This window comes from Pipistrellus kuhlii, unplaced genomic scaffold (genome assembly GCF_014108245.1).
Source record: "Pipistrellus kuhlii isolate mPipKuh1 unplaced genomic scaffold, mPipKuh1.p scaffold_m20_p_9, whole genome shotgun sequence".
Taxonomy (NCBI): domain Eukaryota; kingdom Metazoa; phylum Chordata; class Mammalia; order Chiroptera; family Vespertilionidae; genus Pipistrellus; species Pipistrellus kuhlii.
Window position 1 is genome coordinate 55,829,467 of NW_023425595.1, and position 22,965 is coordinate 55,852,431.

The window sequence follows — 22,965 nt, forward strand, 5'->3', positions numbered from 1 at the left end:
GGATAAAAAATTCATTCTGGGATGAGGAAATAATAAGAATAAAAGCAGAAAGGTATAAACTTTTGTTTCTCCCTAACCATGATGTTTAGAGAGAAACCATTATTAGCTTCATAATCTGGGTTATGAATACAAAATGAAGTAGTAGGAGATGAGGCTAAATTGTTTAGTGGGCAACAAATGGTTGCATGTCTTCAATGCCATGCTGGAGTATGAATATCCTGTATAAAAAGAGAACTCATATTTTGGAATGCCATGATGATTCATTTAGATAGGTTGTAAGGAGATAATATGGAAGATTATTGGGAGCCTAAAGAACAGGCAGAAGAGAAGCTGCCCCAGCCACTCCAATAAGGGCCCAATGAATGAAGTGAATATGTAATGTAGGGTTTTTTTTGTTTGTTTGTTTGTGTGTGTGTGTGTGTGTGTGTTTTTGTGTTTTTAGCAGAATCAAAAGACATCTTTATGTAGAAACCCTATGAGTGTGTTAATGGCACTAGCAGTTGAATCAAGAATGACTTATGTTTATAATTGAGACGATATAGAGAAGGCAAAGAGATCAATTGAAACTGGGTCACCACAGAAGGGGAAGATCTGAAGGAAGATACCTAGTTGAGTGTTGGGAATATTTAGTTTGAAGCAACTAAGGAACATCCATGTGGAGGTGAACAAAAAGGCAATTGGGGCCTAGAGGGATGATCAAGGCAGAGATATGGATTTTGGCAGTGTTTCCCCTGTAAATGTAAGTTAAAATTATGGCAATGTGAAAATCAACCAAATAATGGGTATGGTGTAAGGAAAAGAAGAAACAAGGCATACAATATTTGACATAATTTAAAACATGATTGAAAAACGTTATACATCACATAAACAAATTGAGAGACAAAAATCACAAAATCATATCAATTGATGCAGAAAAAGCAGTTGACAAAATCCAACATCCTTTCTTGATAAAAACACTCAGCAAAGTGGGAATAGAGGGAGCATATCTCAACATGATAAAAGCCATATATACCATACTTTCCGGTGTATAAGAAGACCCACCTAATTTTACAGTTAAAACATAGGTTTAAGCCTATATTCGCTGTATAAGACTACCCCCCACTTCAAAGAAAAGACTTACTTTGCCGTCAAGATCTGCATGTAATTTTTGTGCAGTTTTGGTCTTTTGCCCCCGATTTACAGTTGTCTTTTTTTTCGTTTCAAAAGTCATCTTATACACTGGAAAATACGGTAATAAACCCACAGCAAACATCATACTCACTGGGCAAAAACTAAAACCATTTCCCTTAAGAACAGGAACAAGACAAGGATGCCCACTTTCACCACTCCTGTTTTATGAAGTACTAGAAGTGCTAGCCAATTCAGTCCTCCAACTGAATTTTCATCTTTCAGACAAGAAAAGGAAATAAAAGATATCCAAATTGGAAAAGAAGAAATAAAACTGTAATTATTTGCAGATGACATGATATTGTACATATTAAATCTTAAAGACCCCATTAAAAACTGGTCTTAATAAATGAATTTGGCAATGTAGCAGGATAAAAAAATAACATCCAGAAATCTATAGGGTTTTTTATACAATAATATAATTTTTATACACCAATAATGGACTCACAGAAGGAGAACCTAAAAAGAAAAATCTCATTTATCATCACAACAAAAAAAATTAAGCTACCTAGAAATAAACTTACCTAAGAAGGTAAGAGATCTATACTCTGAAAACTACAGGACACTGAAAAAAAGAGTTAGAGGAAGACAAACAAATGGAATAATATGCCATTTCATGGATTGGTAGAATCATTAAAATCTCCCATACCATACTAAGCAATCTAGAGATTTAATGCATTCCTTATTAAAATACAATGGCATATTTCACAGACTGAGAACAAACTTTCCAAAAATTCATATGGAATAAAAAAAAGATCCCAAATAGTTGCAGCAATCCTGAGAAAGAAGAACAAAGTTGGAGGGGTCACAATACCAGATATCAAGCTATATTATAGAGCCACTGTTCTCAAAACTGCCTGGTACTGGCACAAGAACAGACATATAGATCAATAAGACCGAACAGAAAACCCAGAAATCAACCCAAGCCATTATGCTCAATTAATATTTAACAAAGGAGGCAAGAGCATACAATGGAGTCAAGACAGTCTCTTCAATAAATGATGTTGGGATACTTGGACAGATACATGAAAAAATATGAAACCAGACCACCAACTTACAGCATACACAAAAATAAACCCAAAATGGATAAAGAATTTAAACATAAGATGGGAAAGCATAAAAATCTTAGAAGAATCAATAGGCAGCAAAATATCAGACATATCGTGTAGCAATATCTTTAGGGCAATGGAAACTAAGGAGAAAATAAACAAATGGGACTTCATCAAAATAAAAGGCTTCTTCATAGCAAAAGATGCCATATAAAAAAAAGAACAATAAGAGAGCTCACTGGATAGGAGAACATATTTGCCAATGTTAACTCAGATAAGGGCCTAATTTCCAAAATTTACAGGGAACTTACACAACTTTACAAAAGGAAGATAAACAATCCCATTAAAAAATGCCAAAGGACCTAAATAGATACTTTTTGAAAGAGGACATACAGAAGGCCAAGAGACATATGAAAACATGTGCAAAGTCATTAATCACCTGAGAGATGCAAATCAAAATGAGAATGAAGCAACATCTCACACCAGTCGGAATGGTTATCATCAACAAATCAACCAATGATGTGCTGGCGAGGATGTGCAGAAAAAGGAACCCTTGTACACTGCTGGTGGGAATACAGACTGGTGCAGCCACTGTAAAGAAGAGTATGGTGGTTCCTCAAAAAATTAAAAATGGAACTCCCATTTGACCCAGTGATCCTACTTCTAGGAATATATCCCAAGAAATCAGAAACACCAATCAGAAAGGATTTATGCACCCCTATGTTCATAGCAGCACAATTTACAATAGCTAAGATTTGCAAATAGTAAATGAGTGGATTAAAAAACAGTGGTATCACTACACAATGGAAAAAAAAAGAACTCTTACCATTTGCAACAGCATGGATGGGACCTGGAGAACATTACTCTAAGTGAAATAGGCAAGTCGGAGAAGGATAAATATCACATGATCTCATTATATTCATTTCTGTAATATAAGAATCAACATGAACTGATGAACAAAAATAGATCCATAGGCAGAGAAGCATGGAACAGACGGCCCAACCTAACCAGGAAGGCAAGGGTGGGGTGGGGAAGGGTAAGAGATCAACTAAAGGGCTTGAATGCATGCACATGAGCATAACCAATGGACACAGACAGTAGGGGTTTGAGGGCATGTGCTAGGGGGTGAGAGTGACCATGGAGAAGTCAATAGGGTTAAGAAGACTTATGTAATTACTTCAAAAAATAAAGAATTTTAATTTAAAAAAGAGAAAGCAGCAGCCCTGTTTTGGGTAACAAAAACAACAAAACAAAACAAAACAAAACAAAAAATAACTCTGCCAGTTATAAAATAAACAAGTCAGTGTAGTGTAAAAAACCCCACATGATTAAAAAAGGAAATGTCAATATTCATTTACTATAGGACATTTCTATGGACACTTGGAACATACCTGCCCGCCCTCACTATGGAATACTTATTTTCCTTTTTAAAATTTCCTTTGATATTAATGAGGAGTTCTTTCCCATTTTCCAGGGAATTTTTCTAGGCTCTGAACTTTGCTAGGAAAGGCCTACGTTTCACTCAGTTCTGCCAGGAAGGGGACAAAGGAAACATCACAGTCAAAAGAGCCACAGAAGCTTTCCAAACTCAACTCCTCAATGGAAACCACTCTTTGCAACAATAGTAAACTACTTAGAACCTCAGTACTTAATAATTTATTAATTACTTCTTTTGATTTTTTTGTGTAGATCCTCACATCCCTTTTGTCTCCTGAAAGTTTAAGCATGTAAATAATTGGTGTTTATATAGGTTGCTTTTCTGTTCATATGATGATTTCCTATCAGTTACTTCCTTTATTTCTCAAAATAGTTCTGTGATGGGTGCATTGTTTTTATTCCCATTTTACAGGTAAAGCAGCTCACAGTTATTTTTTCCAAGGCCTCATAGTTACTTAGACTATAATACAACCCAGGTGTTCAGATTCTAAATTCTATGCTGTTTTTCTATTTTGCACCCTTGCCCTTAACCTGTGAGAAGACTAGCCATACACACAAGCTCAGTGTCTTAGCCCATTTGGACTAACAGAATACCACATACTGGGTGGCTTATAAACAGAGATTTATGTCTCACAGTTCTGGAGTCTGGGGCCTCCAGGACCAAGAGAATAACCTTCTGGAGGGTTATTTTAAGATACACTATGGGGCATGACTTAACCTTTACACATTTTTTTTTTTTTTCTCAAACAAATTCCTTTTTTTCACATCTTACTTTTTGATGCTTATACCAAAAGAAATGATTGTATACAAAACTATACCTGTCTATATATTTAAATAATGTAACACACATGTGAGAGGAATTTTGCAGAAAATTATGTAGTTTTATGTAGAATTACAATATACTTTTGCATAAGAAGTGATCTAGTGATAGAGGTGAAACAGAACTATACACATACTTTTTAAATACTCATTATGGCTCACAAATTAGTTTTAATATGTTATAAAACAACTAGAGGCCTGATGCATAAAGATTTGTACAAGAATGGGCCTTCCTTCCCCTGGCTGCTGACATCGCCTTCATTCTGGCTGGAGCTGCCTTTTAGCACTGGCCTAGAGCCACCTTTTTGCCTTCACATGCTGCCCAGAGGCCCAGAGTGGCTGAGGTGGTGTGGAATGCCTGTGTTGTCACCATGTCGATGATGAAAGCATCCCGTCTAGTCCCCAGCCACTTGTCACCTGCGCATGCAAATTAACCCACCATCTTTGCTGAGTTAATTTGTATACCCACTACTGATTGGGTGGTGGGCATCATGAAGGTATGGTTATTTTGCATCTTACTCTTTTATTAGTGTAGAAGATTCTTCAACTAAGAATTCACAATATCACAAAAACATATTATTACGTATTGTTATTACAGCAACCCTGTAAGGTAAGTATTATTACCCTTTCTCTGAAGGTAGGTTAGGAAATATTGAGTGACTCTCCTAAGTTCCTCAAGTGCCAAAGTAAGTGACAGCACCATAATAAGAACTACAGATCATGGGGTCCTAAGTCCTTCATAACCACCATTCCTATGGCTTTGTTCAAGGTTGCATTACACCAGCTAGAACCAGACCTGGTGCTCATATCTGCTAACTCTCTCGCCAGGTCTGTTTTCTCTGTTTTGCTCTGTTTCACACAAGTAAACTGAAACTGGAGGTAAGTGTTAGTTAAGCAAACATTTCCAAGTTTCCTTTCACAAGTCACAGGCTGGTAGTCCTAAAAGTTCCATCATGTGTCCTTTGGCAGCATGGAGTACTTCTCTTCCCAGAACTGCAAACATCACTGACTTCCAGGATAAATATCATGACAAGGTCAAGCTGGAGTGACCCCAGTAGGCTGATGACAAAGCTGCTGGGGCAGCTGAGCATAGTTCAGTGGGTGAAAACAAGTACGGAAAACCAGAAGCAGAAATAAAATAAACCTTTTCAGGAGGACTGACTTGGCAAGAGGATTGATGGAGCAGGTCAAGTTTTCAATGTGCTGGCCTCATTAAAGTGGTAATGGCTGAGCAAAGATTGAGAGAATAAAGCTTGTCTTGAATAACCAAAAATTAAATCCACCCCCACAAATGGGCCAAACCAAATTCAGTCACTCAGTGGCTGAGGAGTCACAGGAAGTGACCTTATGTCCTAAATCCCACCTCAGGAATTGGGGACTTTGACTTTGTTCTTAAATCTAATGTGTTTATAGGTGAATGGAACAGAATTTCTTATGTGTTTCTGAGCCCATTTCATTTAACATTTATTCCATTCTTATTTTCAAAATGATTTGTAGCAACATGTTGGTTGAATAGATAGGTATGGATTTTGAGTTATCCAGAGATGAGTGGCAATAATACCATAGAATGAACCCATGATTTGGGGTGTGTACATTACTTTTGGTCTTCCATCCTTCATGGAGCTGCATTCAGTGGAAGGCTCTTGTATCGTGTTTGCATCAACACTGCTTTTCCTGGTTCAGTCATACAAAGAACCACACTGCAGAGTGAAAAAAGCCTTAAAGAATGCAATTCCCATTGGTTTTGCAGTTTTGTTTCCAGAATTTTACTTCACTTAACTCAGGCCTTTAATCTGCCCTCACAATTCATCTCCACATTTCATAGACTATGAATCATAAATAAATATTTCACCTATTGTACAAGCTCACAAAATTGATCAAGGGAGAAGAGTGATTTTTAAAATTAATTTTGCTATTACTCATTTATAGAATTTCAAACCAGAGAAATTTGTGTAATTGTTGCTTGTTTCAATATGATTTTCTGATTGGAGTGGTTGTAAACATATGCACACTGATTGACCCTAGGCACAAATAACTGATATCCCCAGGATAAAGTGAACATTGAGTGGATGATAGAAGAAAATAAGTGGATAGAAATTCAAGATGGCCTTTGATTTTAATGAATTTTTATACTCTACTTCTCAGTAATTGAAGACTGTTTTTCTACTCGTTGACTTTTCATTTTGTCCCATATTTCTGTCTTTTAGGCAGCACAGTTTTAAAACATTTTTATTTTAGCCCTGATTATGTCAGATATTGGGCTACCCATTGTAGTTAGAGAAATATTTTCCAGCCATCAAAGCACCTATAGGCCAGTGGGGAGAAAAAAACACATACACACACACACACACACACACACACACACACACAACCATAACCAGAGTGCTGAATTCACTGGTTTCACAAAATAAAATGCTGAAATAAATTTAATCTTTCAGATAGAATTTCTGGTGGGAAGAGATAATGATCAGGTGACAAAAATGTTCTGGTTTCCTTGGTAATTATGCTTTTTATATGAATGAGTAATTTGACATGTTGGTTTCTAAGTAAGTCTCCTGGAGTTTGGTGAGTCATTTCCCAAGATCCAATTGCCACAGGGTGAAATGAGAAAGCCACAGGACAGAGCGTGTCCTGCTGAAAATAAGCTCTGAATCCTGTGATTTCAACAAGAGGTAGGTGCCCTCCTGAGAATTCAGCCCTAGTAAGATATTTAAGCAATCATGTTCATCTGTCTCCAAACTCTGAACTAAAGTAGAAAGCAAATAGAGATGACTTTTCAGGAAAATATGATATAGTGTCTTTAACTTTTTTCTTTTAATTTCCTCTGGAGATCAAAGCTTATGTGATGAAATGCATTAGTGCATATGGAGTCAGTGTGCTCAGCCATGTTGTCTTTGTGGAAAATATGATAAAAATAGGAAATATGAAATGCAAACTAAAAATAGCCAATATGTTCCTGATAACCTGTGCTTTCAGAAAAAAAGTATCTAAATTTTGGAAAGGACTTTTGTGTTAGTCAGCTGAGGATACTATAACAAAATACCATATGCTACAGTCCAAGATCAAAGATCTGGCAGGGTGTGTTCCTGATGAGAACTCTGTTCCTGGCTTGCAGGCGGCCTTTCCTCTGTGCAGGAGCAGGGAGTTAGGGGGAGGGAACAAGGATGGGGAGAGAGATGCCTTCTTCCTATAAAGCCTTTAATCCTGTCATGAGGGTGCCACTCTCCTACCTCCTCTAACCCTCATTACTTCCCAAAGGGCCTGTCTCCAAATATCACCAAAATAAGGATTAGGGCTTCAACGTAAGGTTGGCAGGCACAGATACTTAGTCCATAACAACTAGCATACATTATCAAATGCTAACTGGATTCCCAAGAGTTGGCAAATCCTAGGAACTGTCAAAAGAAAGAAAGAAGAATGTTTCTCCACTGGAGTGGTGACCAGGGCAGCATCCACTACTGCTTTACTGTTGGCTGGAAGGAAATGTGTGGTGCTCGTTTTGAAAGGAAGACATATGCTCATTATGCTCGCTGCACATGGGCCTTCCAGATCAAGGATTTGCTACCTGGAGGCAGCTGAGCCCTGTGGTCTTTAGGGCTCCTCAAAAGATAGTACCTGCCCTAGCCAGTGTTGCTCAGCTGATGGAAGGCTCGGCCTATTAATTGAAAGGTCCCGGGTTTGATTCCGGTCAAAGGCACATACTTAGGTTGTGCACTCCATCCCCAGGGGGGGGCATACAGGAGGTGCCTATCAATAATTCTCTCTCATCATTGATGTTTCTATCTCTCTCTTCCTCTCTGAAATCAATTTAAAAAATATCACACACACACACACACACACACACACACACACACAGTCCCTAATTCTGACAAAGCGGCAGAAAAGCAGGAGAAAGAACAACCACAAAGTGAATTGTCACGGATAAAGTAAGATCTGTTGTCAGTCCCAGAATGAATTCCTAGTATCCCTTATTCTTGAATAAATTATAAAAAATATTCATTTGTATTCTATAATATGAAGCAACAGTCTTAGTTCTATGATCATATAATTTGGAACAGCTCCCTGAAGTTTATCATGTTAACTTTTAAAAAAAGTTTAGCCTTCTCTTTTTCTGAAAGCATCTTAATAAAACTGTAGTTAGTTAAAACAGTTTGCTCATTCTTCCACGTGAAAGAAGGTAACAATGGCATTTATGCTATCAAAAGACACTTGAGCTATATTTTTTAGTACACACATCTTATTTATGAAGACAGGTACAGAGAATTATCTTTAGATAGATGAACCACGCTTTGATCCGCCTAAGTTCAAGGTTATGATGCCTTCAGGGAAATGAATCTGTTTTGCTTCATTTTCCTCTGAAAGAACTGAGGCCTCAAATGTCCTTTTCTCAGATTTTCAATACTAATCAGAGTAACAGCTGGAAAATAAGCGTTAATCTTCATGTCCAAACGCACTTCAGTAGATACTCTGCTTGTAAATACAAGTTAACGTCACAGTTTATTTCAAATCCACAAAGCATATGGATACTGCACACTTGCAGGGCAAATATATTTCCTCAGCAGTTCTGGAGGTCAGATTAGGGTGAAAGCATACAGAGCACACTGTATATGCCTTATGAGAAACGGTGCAACAGACTAAATGTTGGTGTCACCCCAAAACATGTATGTTGAAACCTGATCCCTAATGTAATGTTTTTGGAGGTCTTTGGGAGGTGATTAAGGTTATGAGGGTAGAGTCCTTATGAATGCAACTAGTGCTCTGTAACAGAGGCTCCAAAGAGTTCTCTCACTCCTTCCACTGTGAGAAGACACAGGACAAAAATAACCATCTGTGAACCAGGCAGCCAGACATCAAATCTGCCAGCACCTTGACCTGGGACTCTCCAGCCTATGAATTGTGAGAAACACATTTTTCTGTTTCTAAAACTCTCAGACTCTGGTATTCTATCCGAGCATCCCAGGCAGACTAAGACGGAAAGGAAGATTTTTTAAGCAATGCCAGTATTAGCCATGAAAAGTTCAACGTGCTGCAGGGGCCCTCTCCTTCAGCTGCATGTTAGTATCACCTGGGAAAAATCTTAATGCCCATAGTGCACTTCGTCAATTAAATCTGACTCTCTGGCGGTGGGACCCAAGCATGGGAGGTGAGGATTCCCATGCACACGCAAACCTGAGAGCGACTGCACACTATTGTGCCTTACGTCAAGCGGCTTTTGCAACAGTCTGTTCTGCTGGCACGTCTGTAAATATAAGCAATGGTGAGTACTCAGTTGGCTGGAATGAAATTCCTCCAGGCTGCGTTCCTCTCTTCAATTAACCTTATGACACAAAAGGAGAAAATGTGTTGGCAATTATCGTGGTAAAGTCTACTCAAATCCTTGGATCATGCAATCAATTAAAGGCAGGGACTGTAATTTTTAGCAAGCTGCCTAAAGTTAGAACAAGAAAATAAAATTAACTTTAATTTCAATTCTATAATATTGCTATCAAATTTTAATATAGGTACTATATAGGAAGGTAGTAGATCGACATTTATGAAAATTCATTGGAATAGCACTTTTTTTTTCAGGGGATTATTATGGAATTGATTTATTTAGCACACATTTTACTGAGCTGTTATTATGTACCAGCTCCTATTTGAGCAGTATGGCTATGAGCTGGTAGTCTATGGAGAGATGACAGACCATGAGCACCGCTGGGCAGCTGCCTGGGACTGTATACACCCTCTTGCACAGTGATTCTCAGGATTCACAATCCATAAGGGTAACCCTGGGTGCCCGTTAAATGTGGCTCTCTGCGATCTAGATTTTCGGAATCAGAGCTCTGGGATGGACAGTTTTACCAGCACTCCTGGTTCATTCCGATGCAGGTGGTCTGTTGATCACTCTGAGGAATACTGGTCTAGCACACTGTTGGCTCCATTGATTTACAAGGAACACAATGGACAGCAGGGGGATTATTCAGGGTTTATCTAATCTGTATGCAGGTAGAAAGATATAATCTTAAAAGGATAATTCTTGTCCATTATAGGTGAGTGGCAGTTGCCAGGAATTACATCTTTGCTTTTAGAACAGAAATACAGCTTATTTGAGTTAAGCAGTCTTAGGGGAAAGACCTACTATAAATTAATTTATATTTATCTCAAGCAAGTCACTTCAAAATATGACTATTTTGAGTGAAAAAATATGTTCAATAAAATAAATTGTACTATGAAATTTAGGTCTAGTCCCAAATTATACTCTATGGGCAATGGGAGAGAGGTGGAGTACAGGACTGAGAATAAGCCCAGGGTTACACTTAAGACTCTTTTACAATTTTAATGAGACTGACCAATTCACTATTTATCCTGATTAATTTCACTCACAGTTGGATCAGATGGTTTCTAAAGTTCCATATAACTAAGAATGCCTTGAGAAGGGCCAACCCAAATGTGCAGATCATGTCTAGGTAAAAATTTGAAGAAGTATGTATTTACTCAGCAAGAAAATCCTCTAAATACAAGTGTTATAATAGATGCTTGCATGTTTGCGTTTCTCACACTCACAAGTGACAGTGGGAGGACTAAGGTGGCTATGAATATCACCTTATAGTCAGTGATGAACAGAAATTACAAAACCAGTCATTTACTCAGTTGAACAACCCATCCACTATCAGGGTGACTAACTCTCTTGGCGTGTGTGAAACTGAAGGGTTTCATGGAATAGGAAACTTTCTAATGCTAAAACCAGGAAGAATTGTCACCCTGCTCATTATCCACCAGGTACTTCTGGGTTATATGCTTAGTACAACAGACAAAAATGGCACATCCCAAAAAATAATTGAAAAAGAATTCAGTTCCAAGAAATATAGTCAATGTGGACTGCGATTATTGTAGAGTTTTACAAATTTGGTGGGACTGGGTCCAAGCTCTGTGATTTGCCATACTGCTTCCTCCTTTCCAAGAAATGTTGTCAAGCTTTCTGTGTTCAGAAAAAAGACAATGACTTAGAATTTAAAATTTAACAGAAAGAGCCAAAGGATAGAGATTAGTTTAAAAATTAAGTTGATTGAAAACTTGTAATTTTTTAACCTATTAACATTTATTTATTTTTACAATAATAGATGGTTATGTTACAAAGGAATAAAATATATTTTCCATCCTTAGTGTATTTATTCTCTAGTGAGGTATATGAATATTAATATGTAAAATAGTAAGTTCAACTGTATGTGACGAGACTTATAATAAAAATATTCAGAGAGTTATGGGCACCCAAAGGGAGAAATGTGTGAGAGAAGAAATTGTTTCAATAACTAATCCAATCCTTTCCATGTTTCATATTATAATATGTTGCTGGACGTCCTTGATTTTAGCACAGCCTATTGAAGTTGTTTGGTTATAGATACTTTGTAGGAAAATACTCATTTAATGAGGAAAAACATCTCATTACAAATTTTAAAGTCTCATCACTTGTTTTTCAATTTATTATATGCATTCATTCTGCTTACCTCAGGGCAAACTTAAGTAAAGGCAGACAAATTTATCAAAGTGGAGAGTTGACTACAAATGCACATGATGTACATTTGGCAGACTCAGTGCCTCAGGAACCTGAGATTTGAAATTTGCCAATTTGGGAGCTTGCAGTATTTAGATAGAAGTGAGGTACCCAATGAGTTTTTGTATTTTATTAGTAGGTTGACCAGAGAAAAAATTTTTAAATAAAGAATCTAGATCTTAGTGAATTATAGTTGCTATTGCTAATAATGAGAGAAAAGAGATAGGTAGTGATAGAGATAGAGATATAGATAGCTATTCTGTATCTAGCATGATGCTAGGTGCTAGAGCCTTATCCTATATAAAAAGAGCCTAATATGCTAATTGTCCAACTGTTCATTTGACCTTCCTACCAGTCACTACCATGTGCACTGACCACCAGGGGGCAGATGCTCTGACTGGGAGGTTAGCTTGCTGCTGGGGTTCAGTAGATCAGGCTGGGTGAGATGGGCTGGACATGCCTTGCAGCCCTCCCACTGTCCCTCCTGGACCTGATCGTGCACCAGTGGAGTCCCTCAGCCTGGCCTGTGCCCTCTTGCAATCCAGGATCACTCAGGGGATGCCTGCAGGCAAGGCCAAAGGTGTACGAATCTATGCACCTGGTCTCTAGTTAATGGTAAATAAGATCTAAGATATTGTTGGTTCAACAAAGGAATTCCTGCATAGTGCAAATGCCAAATATGCAAAATCAACACCATATTACTGAATATAAAAAGAGTTAAGGGAATAAAAAAGATGAAATAAATGTGAAACATGAAATCAATTAGCCTCATAATTCAAGATGTAAGATTGGCAATTGGGTTTGGGGACCAGGGAGTATGGTGGATAGAAAGGCCATAAAAATTAAATCCCATTTTATTGGCATGAATTATATTTTTTAAAATAAATTGTCACCATAACATTATCTGCAGATAGATATAAAAACAACAAAAAGCAAAACACCAAACAAACAAAAATCAGACCAGTTCAGAGAGTACAAATACATCACATGAGCAGCCAATCTATAATAATAAAAGCATGATATGCTAATTAGACTGGATGTCCTTTCAGACTCTGGAAGAAACTGGGCTGTGAAGGAAGCCTGGGTCCTGGGTGTTAAAGGGAAGTTGGTGCCAGCAGCTGGAGGAAAGGAAGGCCTACTCTTGAATGAATTTTGTGCATTAGGCCTCTAATACAATATAAGACTGTGTGTTGTGAAGGGTAGAGAGAGTTCAACCCATTCACCTTAGATTTTTGTTTCCCTAAGCTCGCTGAGGGGCCTGATTCTATCTTACATGTAGATTGTGCACCTGGCATCTAGGCATTTGTCTTATGCCTGTGAGACTCTGGGCCATTTGCATTTGAGAGAAGAGGAAGAAGAAAGAGGAAATGATCACCTTCTAATTTTTCCAAAGGCCTGTGAAATAATAATCTACCTACCTCTACTTGAAGATAGTTGTCCCTAAGTAGGTCATAGGACACTCAAAAGTAGCAAACTTTGGAAAAATAACATGATCCAAGTAAAATTACATCTAACATTTAAGTTTCATTTCCTGGGACCTGGCATGTGGGGTCTGTCCCTTCATTGAAGCCTGTGTGCATCCTGCTCTGTAGCTTTTTTGGGTGCATCATTCTGATCTCTAGAGGCTATTTCTCTTGTTCCTACCTGGATGTGCCTACCTGGGAGACATTTTTACTAGCACCCTGGTCATTCTGATGGAGAGGCATTCTCTGCACTGCATTCTGAAGGTTCTGGGTTCTGACAGCATGAGGTCAAATCCTGTCTCTGCCACTTATCAGCTCTGTCATGCTGGGAAAATTAGTTAACCTTCCCAACTCTGTTTTCTCTTGGGGATGTTAACAAGAATACGTATCATGTAGGGTTGAATATTATGTATGCAAAACACTTAGCACAGTGCCTGACCTGTAGGTAGTACTCAATAATTGCTATTTTTATACACTGCCCTGACTTATGAATATCTGATGTATTGCACCCCATACATGTGAAGAGAATAAAGCCACTTGAAGGCACTCCCTGAGTCTGCTACCAAGGCCAGAAACCCCGTTGTCCCAGCTAAACTCTCAATTGCTTCTGATATGGAATTCTTGGGCTGGAACCTGTATTCTTTGTTCACCAGAGTCTAAGAATGAATCCACAGACAGAAGATAATTTAGGAAAGGTGGAGATTTACTTAAGAACAAGTACACACTCCAATGTGAGGGGAAGTAAGAGCCCCACAGAACTAACTCCCGGGTGGGGAGGGGGGAAAGAATCCCACAGACTTCCTGTTTCCATGGTTTATAAAGGCTGCAGTCCCTGTGTCCTGATATCCCCTCTGATTGGTCAATATTTCCTTTCGAATTGGTTACTATAATGAGGCCCTGCTCCCTCATTGTCCTTCCATTCCTTCTGGGCTTTTCCTCTTTCTTTATTTTGTAAATATAACCCTTTTTTTTTTTTTTTTTTTTTTTTATTTCCAGTTCCTTTGTCTTATGGAAATATACCTGTTGCTGCCTCCTTGTCTTATGGTGTTGTAACTGCACCTGGTTTCCTTCTGATATGGAAATGTACCTTCTCCCAATCTGTAGTCCTGTGTTTTTTCCATGGACTCCAATTCTAAAGATCCCCTAAACCTGTCTACATTACCATAAAATTTCTATTTTACTTCCATATTGATTACTTAGCAGAGGTATAATTCACAATTACATGTTAGACTTCAAGTCCTCTGTCTACCAATTTCAATTTAATACAATTTTAGAACCAGACACTCTAGATTAGGGCTTCTCTGTTTTTGATGATTTGCTTTAGAATGAGGCTCCTGTGTGGACTCCAGAAGCTAATGGACCTTAGGCTGATCATGGACCAGCTTGGAGTGTAATCGGCCAGAGCCAATTATATGTGGTCCCAGCCTATTTTAAGTAACAATTCCATTAGGTCCTCAATAGTACTTCCCAAACCCAGACAAAGTGTTTTGCTTTAAATTTGGAGGAAAGCTATCAAAGCCAATCTATCAGCATTTCCTCTGTCTTTTATATTTACTTGGGGGGGAAAACAAAACTAAAATCTCTTCATTGGTTTGTTCCTTCCCCTGGCTTCCTGTGTTTGCAGAAACATGCCAATCAGTTCAAAATCCTCTGTTGATACCTTTCATTTGGTCAGAATGATAAGGAAGATATAGTGAGGCTACCTTCTGCCCCTCTCAGCCATCTCCTTGTGTCTGAGTTCCAAGCCACACCTTCTACACTGGGGGATCGCATCTGTCCTAGTCATTTGCTCCTTGTAGATCTAAAACTAAGAAGTTACAACAACACCCCCTAGGCCTTCTGTACAAACAATTCAAATTTGCAACCAAAATGACTCCAATTCTTCAAGAGGCACTAAATTTAAAACCAGTCCTTCAGGAGCTGAAAGCCACTGCTCAGTTCTTTCAGAGATTGATTTAGTTAAGATGTTTTATGTCTCTTTTTGCATGTTTAAATATAGAAGTTTAAACATTTATAATAATAAATAATCCTGTCTTTAGACGGTTATTTTTCTCAAAAAAACAGGCTGGCAGGTTTTCATTTATACAAAACACTCCAGCATCAAGAACCGAGTCATTAGCTGCCAGACTCCACTCTATCTCAGTAAATTAGCAGAATGTAAATGAGCCGAGGTCCATGAAAAATCTCATTGATTGCTTCTGATTTTGCCTCAAACCCTTCAGGGCTCAGATATATTCAACCCTACACTTTCCTGATTTATGCATATTTGTGTGAAAATGACAGCACCTTTAAAATAAAAAAATCAGAGTGCCTAGAAATTTTGACAAGTGATAGGCCAGTCTTTTTCTAGAGAAATTTGCTTTGAAATGGTGAAAAATAATTAGGCGAGAATGTGAGGTCTGAGCTTGGGAGCTGTTGGCAGGCCCTGGCAGGAATTGCTGATGCTGGAAGAAGCCATCCTGGAGGTGTGGCCAAAGTAAGAGGACTCATCCTGGCCTAATATGGCCCTGGTCCCACCTGCTGAAACCAGGTTTCTGGGCTGACTCTCAAAGACACATCTGAAATGAAAAAGTGTGACAGGCTGTCATGGAGCTAAAAAAATATTAACTCCAGATTAGGAAATTAGGAAGTAGTTTCAGTCCTAATTCTCTGTGACCTCAGACAAGCCACCATTTCTGATGGCCACTTCTCCAGGCCTTGGCACAGAAATTCCCTGCTGGTGTGGTGCTGGCACCCTCAAGCTTAGTACCCCTCCTTAGACCCTACTGAAGACTAGAGAAATGCAGGTTCAAGCTGGTTTTTTACAGAGAACTTTGAAGCCCAGCAAATTTATTTTTTTAAGGTGAATCGCTTGAGAGTCTTTGTACTTTATTATTAGTATCAAATTGTGACACTCACATGGCTGATGGCAATAAATCAGCATTGAACATCCCCCTGGTTCAGAACCACTGGGCCGGGTCCCCCTCCCTTGTGCTGGCTGCCTCCCTTAGGGAAGACTTTTCTAAGAGATCTTTTGATGGAGAAGTTTGAGTAAAAAGTAAAAGTTGAACTCTTGTCTGTAAAGAGGAATCAATAATAATGGCTACTTCCTTAAGGGTTTGTTGTAAGGAGCAATAGAATGCTAATGAATATAAAGTGCTTTATATGAGCTGAAAGGAGGATTCAGATGCCAGGAATGGTCTGTGCTGGTTGGAGATACCGCAGAGAGAGCATGAAGGCAAATAGGATGGTGAGACTCTTGTGCAGAGACCCAGTCACACAGTTGCCAAAAAGCTTGTCATGAAGTAAGCGATCCATAAGTATTTGCTGAATGAATAAATGAGTAAATGCTTAAATTAGTGAGTGAATGAATGAATGGTGGAACAGTTAGACAATAGTATTCTGGATGATGATATACAAAACGTGGTCTGCACTGAAACACCTATTCCATCCCAGCACTGTGGTGCATGTACCAGGTCTGAGAGGGATCAGTCTCAATGGCTAGAACACTGACAGCCATGCTCAGTAACTGGAAGTGTAGTGTAGAGATTCAGAGCTGGGCTCTTAGGTCAGATTGCCTGAGTCCAAATCTCAGAGCTGACGAACTAACTGATATGCTTGCTAATTTGACTAACACTTTTGTGCCTTGGTTTCTTTATCTGATATGAAGAAGAGGATGGTGATGGTGGTAATAACTTCCTTACAGCATTCTTATAGGGATTAAATGAGAGTCACTGAATAGAAATTGCTTAGGTAGTGCTTTGATTGTAGGAAGTTTAATAAACATTGGTTATTACATTTGGACAATAGAGTCATTGGAACCTAATTGTTTGATTATATATATTAGTGGACTGGTGCGTGAAATTCTGGTGTCCCTCAACCTGGCCTGCACTATCTCCAATCTAGGACTCCTTGGGGGATATCCAACTGCCAAGGGATGTCCCTGTGGGATCGGGCCTAAACCGGCAGTCAGACATCCCTCTCACAATCCAGAACCACTGGCTCTTAACTGCTCATCTGGCTGCCTGCCTGATTGCCCCTAGCCCGGCCCCCTCGTTCCCAACTCCTTCCCTCCCCCCTAGTTGGCCTGATCACCCCCAAATGCCCTCCCCTACTGGCCTCATGGCTCACAACTGCCCTCCCTGACTGGCCTCATAGCCCCCAACTGCAGCCAGGCATGGGACACTTGCCTTGTAGCTGGGGTGATGATGCAACTGTTCCATGCCTGTGAAGTGGAATGCTTGCCTAGTCACTGCGGAGATGAAGCAAGCATTCAACAGGATGATCATGCTGCCCACTCTCAGCAGCTGCCCACACGGGACTGGGGGACTCCAGCGGGGCTGAGAGGACTGGGTGCCACCATCTTGCAGCTATGGGTGCTGCCATTTGTGGTGGAGTGATGGTCAATTTGCATATTCCCTCTTTATTAGATAAGATATATTCCCCCAAAATGTATATACACTTTAATAGCTGATACCTCACTTAAATTTTCACTCCTTTTCAGGTTTAACTGATTTGAAATAATAGGTAAAGCTTGACTAATCTTTGAACAAAGAAAATTATCCTAAAGTCCCACTAGACTTTTTTTTTTAATGGAGACACATAAACCATAAAGTTTATAGTACAAAACCAACAGCTGATGAATTCAGAGCACAGAAATACTGAACACAAATACCAAAAACAAATAATTGATGTTTTATATTCCATTGCTTTGTGTTATCAGCAGTGCCTGGACCAGAACAGTCATCAGTTTTAAAACATGCATTGATAAAAATTCTTTTAAAATTTGAAAATGAACTGTATGTTAATAAACATGACTTTATAATCATTCAAAGTGCATGTACATTTTGGTACACTTGTGTATAATATAATATTATGTATTATTTCCAAATATTTTGCTGAGAGATTGAGTGAGAGGTCAAGCCCTTAGGAATATAAGTGCTTAGTATTTGAAGTCAGCAAGATAAAGACTTGAAAATAAACATCTTATTGGTTTCAGGTGCTTGGACAAGTCAATTATTCTTTTTTGAGGCCCAATCTCTAATATTTAAAATGGAGGAGTGTCTCAGTCAATTTGGGCCTCTATAATAAAAACACCACAGTTTAAGTGGCTCAAACAAGATAAGTTTATTTCTTATAGTTCTGGAGACTGAGATGTTTATGGTCAAGGTGATGAGGGCCACCTCCTAGTTTGCAAACAAAAGTTTTCTTGCTATATTCTTACATTAGAGAGAGAAAGAGAGAAAGAGAGAGAGAAGAGAGAAAGAGAGAGAGAGAGAGAGAGAGAGAGAGAGAGAGAGAGAGAGAGAGAGAGAGAGAGAGAATCATTTCTATCCTGTCTAGTCTTATAAGGGCACTAATTCCATTTTTTAGGGTTATACCTTCATGTTCCAACTACCTCCCAAAGGCCCCATCTCTAAATACCATCACATTGGAGATTAGAGCTTTATCATATGAACCTGTGGGAGAGAGGGAGTACAAGCACATGGTCTATAACAGGAAATATAATAATATCTCATAGGATTGTTAGTTGGGTTAAATTAAGGAATATACATAAAAGGGATTTTTAAGCCTTAAAGACTACCCCAAAATTAATATAGTTTAAAAATGTTTTGCTTTGCATTTGCATAATGTTGAAAATGTTAAAGTGTTGTTACATTCATACATTATTTTGATAAGTAAACTATAGATTGTATTATAGGTGACCATTGTATTTGTTCCCCATAGTTTTATTAGTTAATTAACATAACATTATATTAATTTGTACACAGACTAGGCTCAGCCTAGTGGTTTTCAGCTAGGGTCTCTCAATGTCTGCAGTTAGATCTAGTTAGTGTCTTGAAGCATCTGAATATTTCACTGGGGCAGATGACAGAGATTACTTTGCAATCATCTGTGTGGCACCTGGGCTGAAATGGGTGAAATAGCTGGGAGTGGGCAGGCTTTCTCTTCATGCCACCTTTCCATGTAAGAGCTTCCTATCAGCAGGACAATCTCAAAGCAGTCAGGCTTCTTACATGGGTGCTGGTTCCTGTCAGAATGAGTGTCTCAAGAGACCAGTGCAGAAACTGCAAGTCTTCTCTGCCCTCACTTTAGCATTGCTAACTCTTTCTATTGATTATATAGGGCCAGCCCAGATTCATGGAAAAGGGAGTACACGAGAGCATGAATGGCAGGATGCATGGATCTTTGAGAAGTCTTTGTTGGAGCGTAGGCATTACAGGTGTGCAAATAACAGTCATTTAGCATTTGACTCCTAAGTTCAGGAGCTCATGCTATACACGTAACATTTTTATTTTATTTTAATTTGTTGATAAGACTGAAGAGCCTAGAAATCTTCAAAATAAAAAGAAACATGATAGAAATACTAAATGTCTTATCTCCTTCTATTTGCCCTTCATCAGACCCATCATATGCTCTGTAGCTCCAAGATGAACCAGATGTTCACGGAAGTTTATTACACATAATTCTACATAGAAAAACCATTCTAGTGATTGTCACTGAATTGACCTCAATTATGAACACCACTCAATTATTCATGTGTTCATTTCTTATTGTATTTAAATCAATATCTTTTATATCTCAGCCATTGACTTGGCATTATATAGCATTAGCCTGTGTTGTATTTGGCTGTGCATGTGTGAATATATATATATATATATATATATATATATATATATATATATTCACACACACACATATATATATGTATATATATGTATATGTGTGTATATATATATATATATATTATAGATAGTAAATCTCTTAAGAATGATTTCAACAAGATCAGCTTTTTTTTTAATCAGCTTATTAGGATGGTTAATTTTAAACCTGCTAATGTTTGTACTGTGCAAATTTTACCACTATTCACATAATACTTTCTGCTCTCCAGCTTCTAAGTCATTGTAAATGCTTTATTTCAAAGTCAAGTTCAAGGTCCACTTCTCTACTGGAGTCTTTTCTTGACTATGGCAACCTGCAGTCATCCCTCCCTTCCTTCACCCTGGAGCATCATTTTTCTGTTCTATTATCTGATACATGTTGGCTCATGTCAAAAGCCATTCATCAAAATTTAACTCTATTAATACTTAGACGAAACCTCCATAAATCTTTAATTTATATTGTGCTTTTTTTGCTATATTTATTTTTATTCAATATTTATTGTCTATATTTGCTTATTTTGGTTTAAATATTTAACTTGATGATATAAGTACCTTAAAGGAATTGATTTTGTGTGTTTTATTTACTGCTGTATCTTTGGCACTGGAAGAAAGTGTCCAACACAGCAGATAATCAATCCTTGAATGAATGACTGTGGTTACTGAGGCTTTTAGGCCTGTGCATGCTCTCAGCACTCATATCTAGGGATTTGTTTGTCCATAAATAGGCATATTGCTCATTGTCAGCTTTTCTCTGTGCCAGGTAGACAGTGTACCTCTTCCTTCATATCTTGCAGAAATGCTGTAAGAATGACAGAGTGGTATCCAAGTTTACTGATAAATAGTTCAAGTATTCTCAGAGTGCAGTCAAAGTTTTAGTTTGTAAATTGTTCTGTTGTAGAAAAAGCAGTTTGGGTCCCCACCACCATCCTGGATGGCTCTGTGAGGCAAAAGTCAGCAGGACAATCAAGTACCTGCAGCTGACACAGGTGGGACCAGCTTCATGGAGGAAGGAAGTACAGCTCAGAACAAGGTCAACCAAGGTGTAAGACTCAAGGCAGACCCAGCCTCTGGGCTAAGGAGACCCCTATCACTGGACAACTGACATAACAACATTGGGGTTGAACCTCACTGGCAGAAAGTCAGATGGGGGCTCCCTCACAGAAATGGGACATCAACAATCAAAGTGCCAATTTCAATAGGAGTGCTCAAACAATGTACAGAAGGGGCATTCCTAGAGCATCTAGCTCAAGTGAACAAAGAGATCACACTGCTGGAATCCTCAAGACACCTTTACATAAGGCCATTCCACAAAGACTGGAAGACATAGAAATTCTATTTAATACAAAGAATAAAATATAAAGAGACAGCTAAAATGGGGAGATAAAGTAACAACCTCAAAATGATAGAAAAGAAGTAATCTCCAGAAAAAGAAATAATAAGATGATTTCAAATAACCTATCAGAAATAGAGTTCAAAGCAAAGGTTATAAAGATGCTTAAGGAGTTTAGTACAAATTACAACACCATGAGTAGGGAAATAGCAGCCATTAATAAGAACCAGACTGAAATGAAGAATTACATATCTGACTGAAGAACACACTGGAAGGAATTACAAGTAGATTGGATGAAGGAGAGAAACGAATCAGCAATTTGGAGGACAAGCTATAAATAAATAACCAATTAGGAACAAATAGAAAAAAAATTTAAAAAGCAGGAAGATAGCTTAAGGGAGCTCTGGGACAAGATAAAACATAACATCTGCATTACAGGAATACCAAAAAGGGCAGAGGATGAGTAAGTAACAGAGAACCTGTTTAAAGAAATAATGACAGAAAACTTCCCCAACCTGGTGAAGGAAAATGCCTCATAAGTTCAGGAGGCACAGGGAATTCCAATCAAGATGAAACCAGAGACCCACATCTAGACACATCACAATTAAAATAGCAAATATTAAAGATCATGAAAGACTCATAAAGGCAGTAAGAGAGAAAATTAAATACAAAGAAGTCCCCATTACAATGTAAACAGAATTCTCAAGAGAAACATTTCAGGCTAGAAGGAAGTGGCCTGAAGTACTCAAAGTAATGAAAAGCAAAAGCCTAGATCCAAGACAACTGTATCCAGAGAGGCTATCGTTTAAAATTGAAGGTGAAATAAAAAGCTTTCCAGACAAAAAAGAGGTTAAAGGAGTATATTACCACCAAACCAGCGATGCAAGCAATGTTAAAGGGACTGCTTTAAGAAGAAGAAAAGGAGATAGGATTATAAGCATAAAGAAAATAATATTGGCAATAAATAGATACCTATCAATAATAACCTTAAATGTAAATAGACTAAATGCTCCAGTCAAAAGACAGGCTGACTGAATGGAAAAGAAAACAGAACCTATATGTATGCTGTCTACAAGAGACCCACCTCAGAACAACAGACTGAGAGTGAAAGGAAGGAAAAACATATTGCATGAAAATAGAAAGGAAAAAAACACACAAACTGGCATAGCAATACTTATCTCACACAAAATACACTTCAAAACAAAGGCCACACGAGAGACAAAAAAGGCCACTTCATGATACTAAAGGGATTGATTCCATAAGAAAATATAACCCTTGTAAAGATATATGAACCCACTATAGGGGAACCCAAGTACATTAAAAACTCTTGATGGACATTAAGGGAAAGATTGATAGCAATATAGTCATAGTGGGAGTCTTTAACACCCTACTAATATCACTGAATATATCTTCCAGACAAAGAATTAACAAAGAAACAGAGGCCTTAAATGACACACTAGACCAGTTGGGTCTAATCAATATCTACAAAACATTTCACCCCAAAGCAACAGAATATACAGTCTTCTCA